This window comes from Polypterus senegalus, chromosome 7 (genome assembly GCF_016835505.1).
Source record: "Polypterus senegalus isolate Bchr_013 chromosome 7, ASM1683550v1, whole genome shotgun sequence".
Classification (NCBI taxonomy): domain Eukaryota; kingdom Metazoa; phylum Chordata; class Cladistia; order Polypteriformes; family Polypteridae; genus Polypterus; species Polypterus senegalus.
The window spans coordinates 17,055,818-17,075,627 of NC_053160.1; the positions used below are offsets into that span (position 1 = coordinate 17,055,818).

General features: G+C 41.8%; 1 protein-coding gene across 4 annotated transcripts in view; it reads right to left on the reverse strand.

The window, feature by feature from the left end:
• LOC120532350 (sodium/potassium/calcium exchanger 2-like) overlaps positions 1 to 19,810 on the reverse strand; it is a 335,842-nt gene that overhangs the window by 249,728 nt on the left and 66,304 nt on the right. The window lies entirely within an intron of this gene.

The window sequence follows — 19,810 nt, forward strand, 5'->3', positions numbered from 1 at the left end:
CAAGGAGGTTAACCCTTAAACCGTCTGTAGTCAGTCCCCAATGCAATTTGCGAGAGCGCCGGAGTCGAGTATATTTGGCAACGTACATTCGTTGAACTCCACAACTGGCTATAGTCGGTTCCCTGTGCAATTTGCCAGCACGCTGGAGCTGATCAGTTCGTGCTGTACGTCCGTTGAGCAGCCAGCTCATGACTACTGGCACCCCCTAGTGAATCAGCGTCACTGTCCCTGGGATTCAGCCGCTGCACTAGACTAGCCTGCCAGCGTCGGTGTTGGCCTCTGTGTGCTCACGTGCGGCCAGTTCAAGCGCAGATGGCTTGGTGATTTACTGAATTTCATCAATGGCGTCAGTTGCACCTTGAACATATAATAGTAACAGTAAGATGCTGCAGATGTTAATGCGAACATTAATTTTATTTTAATTCTTTTCATTTTTATTACTATTTAATTTAATATTGTTTCTTTGTATCAGTATACTGCTGCTGGATTATGTGAATTTCCCCTTGGGATTAATAAAGTATCTATCTATCTATCTATCTATCTATCTATCTATCTATCTATCTATCTATCTATCTATCTATCTATCTATTTAATAATAGATTGTTGTAATGTTTTCTTTTAATACTTTTTACAGTTCATTGGCAGTGTGTAAAATGATCAATGTTGCAGCAATTGTGATGCTCTTTGCATGAAAAAAATTTGTGTTCCATTAAAAGTTCACTTTTTCTTGGTGAATTGTGACGTTTCCCTAAAAAGTGCAGCAAAAAAGTATTTGGCGTCCAGGGGTCCATTAACCCCCCCAAGTATGTGGCAGTTTAAGAGTTAAGGGCCGCTCTATAGGCTGTGTGTCAGCTAATACTTAACCAACAGACTTCATGTAGCACCCTTCTTTAAAGAACCCATTAACATTGTACTTGACAATTACAGATTTATATGTCAGTTCTTTACATTTCATTTTTACATTTGGAGTGCGGCCACCAGACAGAGTCACAATTCTGATGACCTAGGCCACCCACCTCTTCTGGTTATTCTACTTCTATTCTGTGCTGGATAGTGCGAAAGAACTTTAAATCCCTTTGTCCATGGTGTCACTTCTTTTGTAGTATTTGTGTAGATCACTGGCCAGTCGCAGATGAACCATTAAGCAAAATAAACCTGTGCCTAGGGCACCTAGAGAAGAGGGGCACCAGAATGTTTTTTCCCCCCTAGCTATCATTATCATATCTCTTGCACTGCTACACATGGCTTTAGTTGAATTTTCTGAAGTTGTCTTTATCTGCAGTGTTCGATTTTAATTTGCGTTGTTAAAAAGGTTTAAAAGTTTGGTGTGGAGCTGTCATCAGATATCACATTTGTTTGCAGCTCATGGTGTTAAGAGTTTCACTTCCATTGAGTGGCTTGATCTGGATGGCATTTAATTCATTCTGTAATTTGTGTAATGAACCCTTACAAACTTCATTTTAGGATTTCTTGTACTAGAAGCAGTACATTTGTACATCTTATTTTACCTTCGGCACTTATTGAGTCTTAATGACTTCTCAGTTAAGTAATACAAAGGCTGCGGGGGGCACCATTACTGGGTTGTGCTTAGGGCATCAGTTGGCCTTTATCTGGCCCTGTTGCTACCAATTACTTACAAGTTTCTCTGACAAGTTTCTCTATTGCCCAGAGAGTCACAGTGTACAAAATCAACACCGCAAAATACTGGGCTTATGTACAGCAGGTCCACCAGATGACCAGATGAAAGCCGCCAATGCCAGTTCAAATTAAACAGGCCTACCTTGATGGCAGCACAAGTAGGAAGTCCTGTATTCACAGTCATTTCATGTTTGTTAGTTCGCGTGTGCACTGCTCAGTCTCTTTGCTGTGCTGACATCACCTTTTGCACAACCTGCTTTATACTGGAAAGTCTGTGTCACAGATCATACTCCAGGAGTGACCGACATCTGCTCTGAGGTGAGCTCTCAGGGTGTCCTTTATCTGCAGATTAACAATTTCAATTTCCAGTGCAGCACGCAAAGCTGAGTGACGACTGGGGCCATGAAGGACACAATCAGACAGAAGAGGTCATCACCGAAAATTGAAGAACTCCTTGTACTTCATCACATCATGGAATATCGAGTTTAACACGCTCCTCGGCTCCACACACAGTTTGACAAACGCACTTTAACTGAAGTGTTTCATCAGTTCTGGGCTTTCTGTGGTCACAGCTTACTTTTAAAAGATGAATGTCAGTCATACAGTGGGTTTATTCTGTCATAATAATAATAATAATAATAATAATAATAATAATAATAATAATAAAAGAATTGCTGCGGTGGGTTGGCGTCCTGCCCGAGGTTTGTTTCCTGCCTTGTGCCCTGTGTTGGCTGGGATTGGCTACAGCAGACCCCTGTGACCCTGTAGTTAGGATATAGCGGGTTGGATAATAGATGGATGGATAGATAAAAGAATTGTAATAATAATGCGTGTGTTCTATTCTGTATACCATTATCCACCAATCTATCTATCTATCTATCTATCTATCTATCTATCTATCTATCTATCTATCTATCTATCTATCTATCTATCTATCTATTATATAGTGCTATCTATCTATCTATCTATCTATCTATCTATCTATCTATCTATCTATCTATCTATCTATCTATCTATCTATCATATAGTCTATCTATCTATCTATCTATCTATCTATCTATCTATCTATCTATCTATCTATCTATCTATCTATCTATCTATCTATCATATTACACCTTATATTGATTTATTATTCTTTAACTACTTTAATCACCCAAAAGTTACAAGGCAAAAACCAACAGTGGGTGGGGTGCTATGTACACCATTTAAATCCTTATGTCTATCTGTCTGTCTGTATTATTTCGAAGACAGGAGATCGTATTTTAATGAGGAAGGCCTAGGAGATAGACATAAGTCAAGGTTTGTATCAATGTTTGTTAATGGGAGGTCGATTCATCATTTATCAGAGGCTAAAACAAAACCAAAAAAAAAAATATTTCAGAAGTCTTGTACCAGGAATGCTAACAAAATAAATTTGCACAGAATTAGTTTTGTCTCCACAAGCAGAGATGATTAGGAAGTGCATGGCATGAGTGACATTACCAGGGGGGCCCTGCCCGGCTCCCCATTCCTTACATCATGCCTTCCCGCTCCCCTCAGCCCGCAGCCTCTGGCTCGGGTTAGTGCGAATATATCGCTCCTTCCTAGCGTGATAAGAGAAGTTAAAAAATCAATCGGCAAATTCTAGAAAAAGAAAACATCTAAATGTGTGAAGTACAGGGTGACCTATGAAAAAGTATCCCGCCTCCCTGGCGAAAAAAGGCGCCCTTCCATAAAGAAAGAACTTGAAATGCAAAAATCTTTACTCACTCTTTACAGAAAGTGCCGAAAATGATTCTTTGTGGAGTGGAATACATCGCTCAGCTCGTACTCACACGTTTGCACTACGTCTACACAGCTTTCGTGATGAGGGTAGTCAATCGGCGCGCCACTCTGGCAGGAAGGCGGGCTACTTTTTCGTGGGCCACCCTGTAGTTCTCTCATTCGCTAGCTAAGCGGAGGTAAGGTACACCTTCCAAGGCTGGAGCGTGAGTGAGGAGGGCCCGGCCCCCCTCCCCTCGGCCCGCTGAGAAGTTGTAAGATCAACTGGAATGTTCAAGAGAATTATAGAAAAAAAAACAGTCTAAATCAGTTAAGTAGTTCTCTCGTGAAAACTGGACAGACATATAGACTGACATTGGATATATATATATAGAAATTACGAGCCCAAAAGATGCTCATGCCATGATAGGAGTCCCAAGAACTAAAGAGTTCCAAAGCACGTAGTCCCAAACACTTCCAATAATGCCCACTAGAGGGAGAGATCACCCTCAGACTCTCACTAGTAATAATGGCAAGCGCCGAATCCTTATGAAATAAAAGATTTATTTTTCACAAAAGGTATTCCAATCACAGTGAAGCTCCATGGGGCGCAAAGGCAAAAAATTCCAATACAGAATCCAAATGGAGTGATTGAGAAAACAGCAAGAGGGTCAGAATTACAAACTACACAGCAAAACACAAATAACTCACCAACTCCAAAGCGCAATACAATGAACCTCCAGGAACTGTGAAACACCCTCCCGACTTATATGGTGGAGTGCAGTTCCTGGAGGTGATTAGCAGGTGGCTCCACCTCTTGGAGGGACCACCCAGAAAACACATGGAACATAGCTGAGGCAGAATATATATGCGATCAGATACAAGGAATAAAGCACAAACTCAACAAACAGTAACATAAATAAATGACAGAAAAATGAACAAAAGAGATATGAAACAAGACTTTGAACCCCACCAGCCAGGGGAGGAACCCTAATCGAAACATGACAGCTAGTTGATCAGAACAATCCCTTTGCACACTACCGGGCACATTACCCAACCTTGCAGTTTTTCGTGGATTGTCCTCTGAACATTAGCGTCTTGACAGACATGGGCTAATTTGTTGGTCTCCTTACAGCTCATTGAAAAAGTGCCTTGCAAAAAGTCACAAAATGGAAAACAATTGTCTCCTGTGTACCTGCCTGCCTTTTGATGTGTCATCGAGTAAAGCAAAACAGGTGTGACAAGAGATCGTGTTGCTTATTCTACAAAGAGATTCTAAAATGGCCTGGACACATTTGTTAGGATCCCTGGAAAAGATCCTAAATAATTAAATTTGAGGGATTTTTCAAACTTGCTATTTTGTTGAATTTGTATCACACACATCTACAATCATGCAAGCAGTCATTCAGTTTAATCAAATGAAGAAAAGTCGTCACTCTGCTGTTTGGTGTCATCGTGTGTCCCACACTGGATATGGACCAGAGAAAGCAAAGGAGAGAATCATCTGAGGAGATCAGAAAGAAAATGATAGACAAACTTGTGAAAGGCAAAGGCTAGAAGACCATCTCGAAGAAGATTGATGGTCCTGTGACAACAGTTGCAAATATTAAAGTTGATGGTCCATTAGACTGTAGGCAACCTCCAAGAATGTGGCTGTAAGAGGAAAATCAATCCTAAAATGGGTAGAAGGATAATGAGAATGGCAGACAAAAAGCCAAGGACAACTTCCAAAAAAATCCAAGATGAATTCCAAAGTCAAGAAGTCCATCAGTGTCTAATCGCACCATCCAACACTTTTTAAGTGACAGTGGAATTTAATGGAAGAAGACCCAGGAGGACTCCACATTAAAAACCCAGAGAGCAATTTGCTAAAATACATCTTGAAACGCCACACTGACTTCTGGGAGAATGTCCTTTGAACAGATGAGACAAAACTGGAGCCTTTTGGCAAGTCACATCAGCTCCATGTCCACAGACAAAGCTTTCAAAGGAAAGACCACTATAGCTACTGTGAAGCATGGAGGAGGCTCAGTTATGTTTTGGGGCTGCTTTGCTGCAACTGTGTTGTGGGGTACAAAATCTGTACATTTTGGTTTAAATTTTCATTATATTTTGCTCAAGACAAGACAACAGATGAAGTACATTCAGGACAAATCAAACCATGTCTTCTTCCCAGTTATATCTCACATTTAAAACAGCTGTTCCAACAAAGAAAGGAAAACATGCTGGAGGCTCAATTACTTTATAACCTGAGAAAGGATGGACATCTAATTATTTTACAGCCTGGGAAAGGAAGATCTGCCGATGCCTCGAAGAACATCCAAACAAGTTTTATTGTTTGGGAAAACGGACATTGAAGTCATCCATCATACTGACAGCCAGCCAATCAGACTATCTAACAATCACATCTTGCTAAACCCCCGCTGTAGAAATTTAGAATAAGTATACCTCATCTGAGGAGCGATATAATAAGTGAGTAAGGAAGTAAGGAAGGAGGGAGGAAGAAGAAGGGACGAAGACATCACTGGTCGTCAGAAAAGCATCATGAGCAACTGCAAGTGCTCGATCACAAGCCACCTGCGACATTCATCCTTGTCATCTTTACTTTTTTGTAAGCTTTTTCTAAAGACTGTATACATCCAGACTTTACTATCAGTCCTATTTTCTATTATTCTTTGTTCCACTGGTATTATTATTCCTGTAATAAATACCATGCTACTTTTAACTTTCTATGCTTTGTCTTAATGTCTATAGAGTGATTGAAGTAATAAGTTAGATTTCTTTGAGCACCTGGTGCGGTCGGAGGTTTGCCATTACCTCTTTGTTGTGAGGTATATTGAGGCTGAGGGTGAGAGCCCCACCCAAAAGTAGGTAACAGTACGTGAAGTAAGGCATTCTTGGCTGATAAATGGACTATAGTCAAGAGTGCTGAGCCTCTGTATGTTTAAATGTATACTTGTAGACCAAAATCAATATTTAGGTCTGAGATATCATTAAAACATCGTATTTTGTTTGTGCCGATAATAAGTAAGTCTCTTGAAGTGCTGAGAGAGTGACAGGCTGTGTTATTCCTAAAGTACTTGTGTGGTTTAAAGTGCCAGTGGTTAACTAGCTGTGTGTTTGTCATTCATGGAGCACTGTTGTGGTTAGGGTCTGTGTGTATGCGTATAACGATGTATGTGTGAGGTTAATCTTAAAGTGCAACAATAGATCAACCCAATAACGAACTGGACGAGTACACTTACCCTTGAGAAAACAGGCAAAGGGTAAGTAGAGGGAAATACTACTATAATACAAACTGGCACGGGGTGCCTTGAGAACAACGAAATCTCAAGATTGTCAAGACATTCTGGAGTGAACCAGTGTTAGAAAGCTCTGTCTCAGTTGCAGGCCATGGATCCTCCAACAGGATAAAGAGCCAAAACACACAACTAACAGCCCCCAGGAATGGCTGAGAACAAAACATTGGACTATTCTTAAGTGGCCTTCTAGGAGCTCTGATTTGAATCCCATCAAACATCTATGGAAAGAACTGAAACATGCAGTTTGGAGGAGACCCCCTTCACACCTGACACAGCTGGAGCAGTTTACTCAGGTCGAGTGGGCCAAACTACCCATGGACAGGAGCAAGAGGGTCTCATGTAGAGCTCCAGAAATCGCTTGTATAGTGATTGTCTCTAAAGATTGTGCAACAAAATATGAGGTTGAAGGTCCCATCATTTTTATCCATACCATTCTCATTTGTGTTATTTTGAAATATTCTGTTGACTCCAGGCTCTAAATCGAAGTTTCATTTGTATATTAAATAAGGAATAAGCAATGATGGATGCCAACTACTGTTGTTATTTTCAAGTTATTTTGGAGACAATTCTGGGTTCTTCTTTTATCGCAGAGGGGTACCAACAAATTTGTCCACGTCTTCATGATGAGGAGTGAATTTCTTTGCAGGTGTGTCATTGGACACCAAAAATATTTGTCAAGTCTGTTGAGCAAGTCCTGGTTATCCTTGCAGGGTGAGCCATATGAGATCTCATTATCCAAAACAAAAGCAGTATTAAGGATGGTGCCACCATGCCACGTCATTCCACCGCTTGTTTGTGAAAAGAAATTCCTCCAGCCTCACACTCTCTCAGAGGTAGGGCATCAAGATTGATTATTTCTGTAACACCGGCTTCTATTAAAGTCCAAATCATTTCATTTTTCCCCTGCATTCCCGCCTAATGAATATCTACTGTCTTCTTATTATTAAAAATCAATTAGCTCACAATAGCTGCATGTGGCTCGGAGAAAATAGATTTTCCTTTCAGCAGATTCTGATAAACACGATGGCAGAATTCTGCAGGGATGAGATTGAGAGGCTATTTTAATTAGAAGGAGAGCTGGAACATTTGATTAGAAAGGCTCGATGATGAGTCGCATTTTAAATTCTCCTGCTTTCCAATTTTTTTGGCACCACAGTGCAATGTATAGTATTATCAGCAGTGTGAGGCTAGCTAAAGTGCTCTGCCTTGCACAAATTGTGCGATTTACTCATTTCATCAGAGTTCTGAATCTGCTTGTTCTACCTCGGGATTGGCAGTCATCGGCCCACCCAGGCAGCATCAGATTCAGTTGACACTCCAAGTGAACCAACAGCCTTGTGCTGTAAGTCCAATGCCGTACTTGCTACGCCACACCATCTACACCTACAGCAGCTACCAGGAAAGACTCTGGCACACCATCCAGGTATGATTTCTGCATCAGGTCCATTGTGGGTGGGATATAGTTGAGCCTCCCTGCACCCCTTGATGGAATTATGTGGTTTGAAAATGTTATGTTCAATATGAGTGCCATACCGATGATACACAGCAATACTTCTCCTCCACCCCAGAGGACCACCTCTGCATGTCTCACTGATATTCCAACCTGGGTGAAGGCACACCATCTCCAGTTCAACCTGGCAAGGACTGACCTTCTATTTTTCCCAGTTCACCCATCTATTCAACGACCAGCTCTGTTCAGATTGGCTTACTGTTGCTAATGCTGACCATGATCTTGAGTCTATGTATGGAGAACAATTAAATCTCAAGAGTATCAAGACATTCAGGAGTGAAACGTAATGCCCTGTGTCAGAAAGCTCTGTTTTAGTTGCAGGTCAGGGAACCTTCAACAGGATAATAAGCCAAAACACATAACTAAAAGCACCCAAAAATACTGGCTCTTGGTTTTGTAGATTCACTCTGCACAACATCTGCAAGATCTGAACGTATCTGTAAATCGTAGGGCATATGAGAGCTTGAGGGCAGCCAGTGTTGTGCAAGTTCACACCTCATCTGAACTCACTCAAAGTTCAGTTCACACAGCTTAAAATGAATACATTCACATTCATAGTTCACCATTTCCATTTTGAACTAGTTCGTGTTCAGTTCATTTTGTATTTTTTAAGGAGTGAATATAAATGGCCCATGAGTTTACTTTTTTCAATTTTGCATGCCTTATATTAGACTATTACAGTGTTCTTGAAAAACGTACAATAATTATGAAGACTTTTTTTATTTAAATGCGGTTTATTGAGTTATACCCAGCAGCAAACACGTATAACCATATATGCTAATATCCTCTCCGTCAAAAAAGAAATGAAATAGATGAAAGTATACATATAAATTACCGTTCTATTTCCAGCCATGTGACACAAATGGTGACTGTGGAACCAGCGTGTAGGTCAGCGTTTCTCAACCTTTAAGTATTTGCAACCCGGGTTTTCATAATAGTCCCCCTAATGTTTTTTTGAAAGGAGCCAATTTGTTCTTTTTTAATTAATGATATATCATAGATGCATATTTTATTATACATACTTAACTTTTATTGACATTTATCTAACTCTATATTTATTTTTCTAGAATCAGAATGTAGTTTAAGTTAATTTGTTTCGGTTTCAATAGATGTATTTTTCATATTTTTGATTCTTGTTTTCTTTTTTTCACATCTTTGCGCCACCCTTTTTGTTACTTCACATCCCCACAGATTGAGAACCACTGGTGTAGGTGAACTAACCGATTACACTGCCAGTCAAAATTCGCATCACATATTGCATGTCCAACAGGGAAAAATATAAAGTGGCCTCGTGAAGTGCAACGTTTTCCTAAAGGCAAAAGCAGAGCTTTACCGCGGCTCGTGTTATCAGGGGTGCAGCTTAAGGACAAGCAGGCAGGCACAGACAGCGCCTATTTGATTTTACGTTATTTTTTCTGAATACAAATAAATGGCAAAAAATTTGTATGAAATAAAGACTGTTAAAAATCCACTATTTGCGCTTTTCTGAATACATTATTCTGATTCGGCCTCAACCTTACTTTACAGGGTAAGGCAAAACGTTTAATCTGAACCTAAACCGGATCCAGAATGTCACATAAAACTGAACTAGCTCACGTTCAAGTTCTTCACTTGCAAATACGTTACGTTAAGTTCACTGTTCTTAGAAAAATGAGCTTGTTCAATGAACGTGCTCTTTTGAACTAGTTCATGCACTGAGGGCAGCCATTAGATAGATAGATAGATAGATAGATAGATAGATAGATAGATAGATAGATAGATAGATAGATAGATAGATAGATAGATAGATAGATACTTTATTAATCCCAAGGGGAAATTCACATAATTCAGCAGCATTATACTGATACAAAGAAACAATATTAAATTAAATAGTAATAAAAATGAAAAAAAATGAAAAAAATAAAAATAAAATTAATGTTCGCATTTACTCCCCCGGGTGGAATTGAAGAGTCGCATAGTGTTGGGGAGGAACGATCTCCTCAGTCTGTGAGTGGAGCAGGACGGTGACAAAAGTCTGTCACTGAAGCTGCTCCTCTGCCTGCAGATGACACTGTTAAGTGGATGCAGTGGATTCTTCATGATTGACAGGAGTTTGCTTAGTGCCCGTCGCTCTGCCACAGATGTTAAACTGTCCAACTTTACTCCTACAATAGAGCCTGCCTTCTTAACAAGTTTGTCCAGGCGTGAGGCGTCTTTCATCTTTATGCTGCCACCCCAGCACACCACCGCGTAGAAGAGGGCACTCGCCACAACCGTCTGGTAGAACATCTGCAGCATCTTACTGCAGATGTTGAAGGATGCCAACCTTCTCAGAAAGTATAGTCTGCTCTGAGCTTTCTTACATAGAGCATCAGTATTGGCAGTCCAGTCCAATTTGTCATCCAGCTGCACTCCCAGATATTTATAGGTCTGCACCCTCTGCACACAGTCACCTCTGATGATCACGGGGTCCATGAGGGGCCTAGGCCTCCTAAAATCCACCACCAGCTCCTTGGTCTTACTGGTGTTAAGGTATAAGTGGTTTGAGTCGCACCATTTAACAAAGTCTTTGATTAACTTTCTGTACTCCTCCTGCCCCCTCCTGATGCAGCCCACAATAGCAGTGTCATCAGCGAACTTTTGCACGTGACAGGACTCCGAGTCATATTGGAAGCTATTCCAATTATTAGGAACGCTAAAAGGCAGTTGGAAAGGAAAATAGCAGATAAAGCGAAAGACGACCCAAAGAGATTTTTTCAGTGCTTTATTAGTAAAATAAGAGTCAAAGAGAAGGTGAAGTGCATCAAGAGTAGTAAAGTGGAACTATAATATACAAACAGTGAGACAGCAGAAGATCTAAACTTGCATTTTTCTGAGGTCTTCACAGAAGGAAGTAAAATGTGTGAAAGGGACTACTAAGAAGGTACTGAGTGAATTGAAATTGTAGAGAGAGAAGTGCTGCTCAGATGAAATAAGTTGAAATCAAACAAATCACCAGGACCAGATAATATTTATCCTTGAGTTCTTAAGGAGGTGAGCGAACACACATACAGTATAAACTTTTGACACACATTTTTAGTAACACACTGTACACCAGGACTGGAAAATGTCAAACATTATATAGAAAGGGTGACAGGGCAGATTCAAGCAACCATAGGCCAGTAAGCTTATCATGCCTCACAGGTAAATTAATGGTAGGAATTATTAAGTGAGCAACACATGGCAAGAACAGGAGTTTTACTGAACAGTTAGCATGAATTCAGAAGAGGGAGGTCATGCTTTAACAACATGCTGGAATTCTATGAGGAAGCAACAAAAGGATGTGATCAGAGTGGTGCAGATTGAAGAAATGTAGTCAGAGACAAACCAGACATAGTCAGAGCCCAAGAGAACTCAGCCGACAAGCCCCCTCCCCAATATTGACCATTCTACAGCTGAGTCAGTGCTCGGCTGGCTAATCAGATGAATGGACACTACTGATGAGTCCAGTGCTCCTTTATCCGAGGCAGGCAAACAACTTGGCAGCAGAACAGTGGCACCCAGTGCCATATGAGGGTACCGAGAAGAGAAACCGAATAGTGGTGATGAATTCTGGACCCTTGTCCTGTAACGCTTGTTCTCAAACAGTCCCCCAGACTGACATTTTCTCAATTAGGTTGACCTCTTTTATTTAAAAGGAAAAACAGGGTCACCCTGAGATTCTACCACGACAAAACAACTGTTAAAAATGTTTATACTCTATGGCGGCTGAACAGGGCTGTGTTATGGAAAGACCGGGGGGAAGAGGACTTGCACAGGCCATTATTTCCCCAGGAGTGCTACATGGCAGGCCCATTGGGTTGCAGTGGCGCCTTGGATTCCCACAGGGCTTCATGGGGATTGAAGTTCAGCGCAGCCCAGCTGTGTTCTGTGGATGCCACCAAAGGGTGCTGCAGGGACTGCGAAGCCCAAATTTACCGGGCTTCTGCTTCTCCCAGAAGTAGTCCCGGATGTAGGATAAAAGAAGCCCACTGCCACAGCTCGAGGAGCCAGAGTCGGGAGGGAGAAGACGAAGCTTGCTGGAGGAGGAGTGGAGGCAGAAGAAGAGAGAGAGATAGAAAGACAGAGAGAGAAAGAAAGAGACAAGAAGAAAAGGCATTGCTGTGTGCTGCTTTTATTATTGGTGCTTGTTGTACTGCGCTGTGCTGTGGGAAACGATTGAAAAGCATTTCCCACTGAAATAAAAGCCAGTGTGTTGTGCTTGTGAACTTGTGTCTGTATCTGTCTGTGATGGGTTTGGGGAGCTGGTGCGCCCCCTGCAGGCCACAACCCTATGTAGCACCTCAGAAAGTTTCGCTGGCCTGAAGTGTCAGGTACAAACGTGCCAGGATTTGGATTGTGGCAGGTGACATTGGCTTGAATTAAAAAATTGTGCATTTTGTGTTACACTTGCGGTTGGCATTGCTCACATAGTAAGGTATAATGTTCAAGGTCCCTTTGTTCCAAGGACTAGCATTTTATCGAAAGCCTTTCATTGTGACCCTAGCTGCATTGCTCTGTTAGTAATGTGTGACATTTTATATTTTTCTCTGCTCATTACTGCTCATAAATGGAGGAGGGCAGAGGCGTTTATAGCAAGTGAATGCTTTGCGCTTGGCAGCACAAAAAAATCACTGAATAGGCCTATTGTCTTTAAAAAAGATATGAAAGATTCGAAAAACAATACAAGTACAAACTTTTACACCATGTACTCCTCAAGGTGGGATGTTTCTTAATCATAGCGTAAAGGGGCTGACAGCACGGTGGTTAGCAATCGCAGCTCCACAAGGCTTGCTTTGACTCCCACCCTCACGTGGTATCCATGTGGCTTTTTCCTCAAAGGCTTCTGTTCAACAACCAACATTTGAAGTCCATATCAATACATCCATTTTATAACCCGATTATCCAGTTCACAGTTGTACCGGGTGCAATGCTAGATGGTGTGCCAACCCTCACACTGGCCTGGTTTAGTGTTACTAGACTGCCTGGTGGATTGGTCTCAACCTTTTTTCTTCTTGGGGCCCAGTTTGATCTATTTTTGTTTAAGGAATAGATTTTAGAATAAATTTTTTTAAATGTTACTTGTGGTAGAAATTAAATTATTAATAATAAATAATAATAATGCATTATAATTAAAGAAAGAAACGTATCCTATACTAGGACAAACCTCTTTGAGTCAGAAATCAGGCAGGAGAAAGCTTATCTCTTCAGCAAATATTGAAGAAGGGAGCATTCATCACAGCAGTTTGTTACAGAATGATCCGAATGGTCAACATAATAAGGGCAGAGGTTCATTTTAAACAACTGAATTTATATAACAGTTCTGATCAACGCATACACATCACCTTAGATTTACTCTGATTGGTTTGTTGGCTTACACTCCCAAATAACAAAGTAAAAAAAGGCCATGTCAGTGTTTTCAACCAGTGTGCCGCAGAAGAGTGGTGAACCGTAAGAGCTACCTGGGTGTGCCATGGGTTTAAACATGAGAGGGACAAGCTCCGCAGGAGGTCTGGCCTATCTGGAGAAGTGGGCATAAAAGCAGCTCTACTATCGCTATGATGTAGACACAGCACTTGGAGCACTTTGAGCGTGTCTCCTGGCTGCTAGAATCCATCTGCCCTGGGTGTTTGGTCTCCAGCAAGTCTCACCGTGCCAGTGGATAGTGGGCATACTGTACAAGCTGTCTCTGAAGCAGAGAATAACAAGCAAAGGGACGAAGCAGCTGGGTGGATACCACGAAAGTGCTCACTGAATGCTGTGTCTGTGAACTCCCATCTCGCTTTTTACAGGCTTGTCCAGTAGTCCCGCGCCTTTGGAGACTTGAGCATGTGTATGACATATGAGTTTGTGGTTAGTAACATAGTGGTGTGCCATGGGATGTTTTGGGTTACAGAAAGTTTGCCACCACAGAAAAAATGTTGAGAAACACTGGTCTGTTTTATCATGCTATTGTTCTTCTTATACCTTTAGTTTTGGCCTTCCCCCTAGAAATTTCTGTGTATGTGACAACTGTCTGGTCTTATCATTTACAAGATGTCTGCTGATCTCTTAGTCATCTTTCAGTAGATTTGGTGTATGACATCAAGCTTCTTCTGGTACATCCTTGTGTCACACACATATGTATGGGGGGAAGCTAAACTGCTCAGAAGAAGATAATTCCACACCGGGCCAGGGGGTGGCAGAGTACATTAAATCTTTCTCTTTTATCCCTACAGACCAAAAATGGGACATTCTGCCTTGAACTGATGAAACCACTTCTGGTTTCCAGGCCCAATGACGTCACTTCCGACTCAGAATATGAGTTATGAATGGACAGCTGTTGTCGAGCGAAGAGAGTAGGGGGTGAAGCCCACTAGTTTTTAAAAATTTTTGGATACCTTAACTGAAATAGCGGTTTCACAGTCTCGATGCAGTGGCTTCAACGTTCAATGTTTTGTTACCGTCAACTCTGACCTCGATGGCTGACGATGAATTGTATGCTGCTGCCGATTCAATCCATCCTGTCAACTAAGTCGACTGTTTTCGAAGTAGCTGAACTGTTGCTGATTGATCACTGAGCACTGTCGTGCACTTGCAGTGACGTTTGCATGGCTTACATGTTACTGCTGACTCTATCATTGACTGTTGCTGTGTGTGGACGATCGTTCTCCAAATTAAAACTCATCATCAAAAATGGCTTGGCTTCTACTCTCAATCAAAAATGAGTGTGCCAGACAACTTGACATGTCAAACATTGCTGAGACTTTTGCGCAACAGAAGGCATGCTAGCGAGTATTTGAAGGTACCATCCATCCATCTATTCCTTATCTACCGCTTATCTGAGGTCAGGTCGCGGGGGCAACAGCCTAAGTAGGGAAGCCCAGACCTCCCTCTCCCCGGCCACCTCCTCCAGCTCCTCTGGGAGGACCCCGAGGTGTTCCCAAGCCAGCCAGAGATATAATCCCTCCAGCGTGTCCTGGGTCTGCCCTGTGGCCTTTTCCCAGTGGGGCATGCCTGGAACACACCACCAGGGAGGCGTCCAGGGGGCATCCTAACCAGATGCCCGAACCCCCTCAACTGACTCTTCTCAATGCGGAGGAGCAGTGACTCTACTCCGAGTCACTCCTGGATACCACACCCTATCTCGAAGGGAAAGTCTGGCCACCCTGCGGAGAAAACTTATTTTGGCCACTTGTATCTGTGATCTTGCTCTTTCGGTCACTACCCAAAGCTCGTGGCCATAGGTGAGGGTAGGAACGTAGGTCGACTGGTAAATCAACAGCCTCGCCTTTTGGCTCAGCTCTCTCTTCACCACAACGGACCGCTGCAGAGCCCGCATTACTGCGGATGCCTAACCGATCCGTCTGTCAACCTCCCGCTCCATTCTTCCCTCACTCGTGAACAAGACCCCGAGATACTTGAACTCCTCCACTTGAGGCACTAATGTGTTCCCAACCCGCAGAGAGCATTCCACCCTGAGAACCATGGCCTCAGATTTAGAGGTGCTGACTCTCATCCCCTGCCACTTCACACTCGGCTGCGAACCGCTCCAGTGAAAGCTGGAGGTCACTGTCCGATGAAGCCAACAGAACCACATCATCAGCAAATAGCAGAGACGAGATTCTGAGGTCACCAAACCAGACCCCCTCCACTCCTTGGCTGTGCCCAGATATTCTGTCATTATAACTTATGAACAGAATCGGTGACAAAGGGCAGCCCTGGCGGAGTCCAACCTCAACAGGAAACAAGTTCGACTTATTACCAGCAATGCGGACCAAGCTCCTGCTCCTCCTGTACAGGGACTGAATGGCTTGTAACAACGGGCCTTGTACCCCGTACTCTTGGAGCACACCCCACAGGATGCTTTGAGGGATACGGTATTTGAAGGTACCAGTGATATTGTATGTAATATGATTTGTAATGTGTCAGTCAGTCCCATTTTTGTAAGATTTAACAGTTTAACAAATCTGTAATCTGTTTTATTGTGTACCTTAGTATGGCTTACTGTGCATTAGTCTCACTACTGTGAGGATTTGTGAGCGTCACCACTTTATGATGTCCATTTTCTTAGAACTTGTGTAAAATAGGAAGATTGTGTAGTAGTATCCTGTCAGCCTGTGTTTTCATTTTATAGCGCAGAACAGTTTCTACTTTCTAGCTTATGTTACATTTGAAAGTAAGGAGGACAACATTTTACATATATTTATGTACTACTACCCTCACCTGCCACATTTCATTCCAACCATTTATTCTATTTTTGCTAACTTACAGCGGCTGTGATAAGGCAATTAAAAAAGTTATTACAAGTTCCATTTCGAGAGGAATTTTTGTTTGTCACCAGCGTATGATCTGATGGTGACACGGCCCTTAGGTTCTAGTTGTGAATAAATTACTAACTGTTAAGCTAGACAGGAGGAGCCCACCTCAGAGCACTGCACAGGGGCCTTCAGCAAGCTAGCTACTCTACTGGTGTGGTGCCCAGAACCTGTGGTGGTCCGTGTGTGTGTGTGTGTGTGTGTCTGTTCATTGCAATGTTCACATTAATAATTAAGCTTCAGTCACCTTGTGTTGCTGAGCTCCTATACTGAAAACAGCAGTTTTAGCTTTTGATTTTCTCGCAGCGTCAAGTCTTTCTGTCAATATCTTTGGGTCTCTCCCTGAAACCTCAGCGGCAGGTTTAAAATGCACAGACTGGAGAAATGAAGGAGGGGTGTTTGAAGAAGAAGTCCTGTGGGTGTGGCCTTTGCAGCGCAGAATTTCACCGCTCTTCACAATTTTAAAGGCATGTTCCCAGATGTGTATTCTCACAAGAGTATCTTCATTCATGCTCACCTCTACAGTCAAAAACTCAATGGTTGGAGTGGGAATAGGGGTTTTCACCATGGCCCTGAAAAGCTTTAAAAAGTGAAAAGGTGAAAGCATTCCTTCAATTATTCCATCATCCACTGAGCAGAAGAGAAGGACCAGGAAGGAAGAGAAGCAGGAAGAACACAACCACACAACGGTGTGACTGAGACTGAAAAGCCACACAGTTGTAAAAGTGTCAGCCTACATAATCTATGATAGCTTCAAAGAAGTGCAACTTCCACTTACAAATATCATTTAGAGAATAAATGTGGTGCAGTAGTATGAACACAGGAGGGCTACCATCACAAATAAAGAAAACAAAAAAGAAAAGTACCATATGGTCATGAAGAGGCTCGTCCAAGACAGAGGACATAACATAAGAGCACAGATGAATTTGAAATTGTTTTCAGTGCAGTCTCACAGCAGGCATACATTTAGTGCAAATTAGGAACTGAGATTCCTTAAAGCTCTGCAGCAATGCACTACAGGTTATCACTTGTTTTCAAAACCACAAGTCACTTTTTCACTGTAAAGACAAGGTCCTGAAGGCCATCCAAACAGCAAAAACAACAAAAAACTCATAGGTCAAATGCGTCAACGCAATATGCACTCTTGGTCTCTGCCAATGTGTCTGCAGTGGCTTACTGAAGCCACCATCTGCCACGATAAGAAACAGGCTTCAGTCACATGTCTCTACAAGGCTCATTGGGCTGGGGACGAGTCTGATCCCATGAGCTCAGAGACAAAATGCCAACACATGGAGTGTGCAATGTGATTAGGATAATGCGGGTGGAAATGCATCACTCGGATGTATAAATGGATACTTTTTCTTGGCTCAGATTCATTTGACAAAGCATGTAAAGCCAAAGGGGGTTTGTTTTACAATTAAAGCAAAACTGGAGCTAAAGAAATACAACTGAGGGATAAGAAATGATTGTGTGAATATAGTGCCTTTCATATCTATCTATCTATCTATCTATCTATCTATCTATCTATCTATCTATCTATCTATCTATCTATCTATCTATCTATCTATCTACCTATCTATATTCCCTTTCATATCTATCTATCTATCTATCTATCTATCTATCTATCTATCTATCTATCTATCTATCTATCTATCTATCTATCTATCTATCTATCTATCTAGCACCCTACTCCCTCATTGATTGGAAGAAAGCTCTGGGATTTGAATTTTGATGCCCCCACAATCTCCCTTATCACGGAGTAGCTGACCAACAGAGAGCAGTTTGTGAGACTAAGGGTCTGTGTGTCAGCAATGGTGATGTGTAATACTGAAGCACCTCAAGGAACTGTTGTGTCCCCTTTCCTTTTCATCCTCTTCTCAACAGACTTCCAGTACAAAACCAGCGCTTGCCACCTACAGGAATTCTCTGATGACTTCTCCATAATGGGCTGAATTAATATTGGAGATGAGTCTGAGTACAAGAGGTTTATCGAGGACTGTGTCTTGTGTTGCTGGGAAAGTCAACAATGGCTCAATATCACCAAGACAAAGGAGCTGGTGGTGAACTTCTGACATGCCAAAAGGTATCCAAGAAGAGACATCATTTGGGGCAGGAACTGTGGGTTCACATGAACAACAAACTGGAATGGTCTGACAACAACATGGTGCCGAACAAGAAGGGCCAGAGCAGACTGGACTTCCTGAGGAGTCTCGGGTCTTTTGATGTATGCAGCAAGCTGCTAGACATGTTTTATCAGTCTCTGGAAACCAGTGTGTTGTTGTGTGCTGTTAGTCTCCTTAATGGCTTCTGAACACAGTCTGGCAGTTAATATTGTCGAGTCCAATATGACTCCTAAATCCTTCCCTTAAACTATAACTTTAAATTTTCAGACCTTCCATTGTGTATTAAACCTTACGTTGTACTTCCTATGTGTAATACTTTACATTTACGGACATTACATTTCATCTGCCACAAATCTGCCCAAGCTTGTATGCTGTCCAAGTCCCTTTGTGATGATTCAACAGACTCTCGATTATCTGCCAGTCCACCTACATCGGTATCCTCTGCATACTTAACCAGCTTGTCACTTATATTTCTATCTAAATCATTTAAATATATTAAAAATAGCAGCGGCCCCAGCACTTACCCCTGCTGGCCACCACTCTTAACATCGGGCAATTCTGATCAGGTTCCTCGCGCCATCACCCTATACGTCCTATGTCTGAGTCAATTCTGCACCTATCGACACAATACACTCTGAATAATATAATAATAATAATCATTCTTTACATTTTTATAGCACTTTACTCACTTCTCAAAGCACTTCCATGAAGGCAAAACCCAGGATGAGAACCCATGATATTTCTTTAAGTTTGATGGCCAACCTCTCCTGTAGCACCTTATCAAATGCTTTCTGAAAATCAAGATCAATAATTTCATATGCATCACTCTGATAATTTCCCTTTTTTGCCCACTCATAGAATTCCAGCATGTTAGTTAAGCATGACCTCCATCGTCTGAACCCATGCTGACTGTTCAATTTTAATCCTTAGTAATTCCTTCAATTAATTTACATGTGATGCATGCTAAGTATACTGACCTATGGTTATTTGAATCTACCAGATCACCCTTTTTTTGGATAATATTGACTAGCCTTCAGTCTTTGGGAATTTCCCCAGTGTGCAGTGACTTCCAAAAAATACACGTCAAGAGTTTAAAGCTGCACTAGCTAACCTCCTTAAGCACTCGAGGATAAATATTGTCTGGTTCTAGTGATTTGCTTGAGTTCAGCCTATTTAATCTAAGCAGCTCTTCTCTCTCTACAA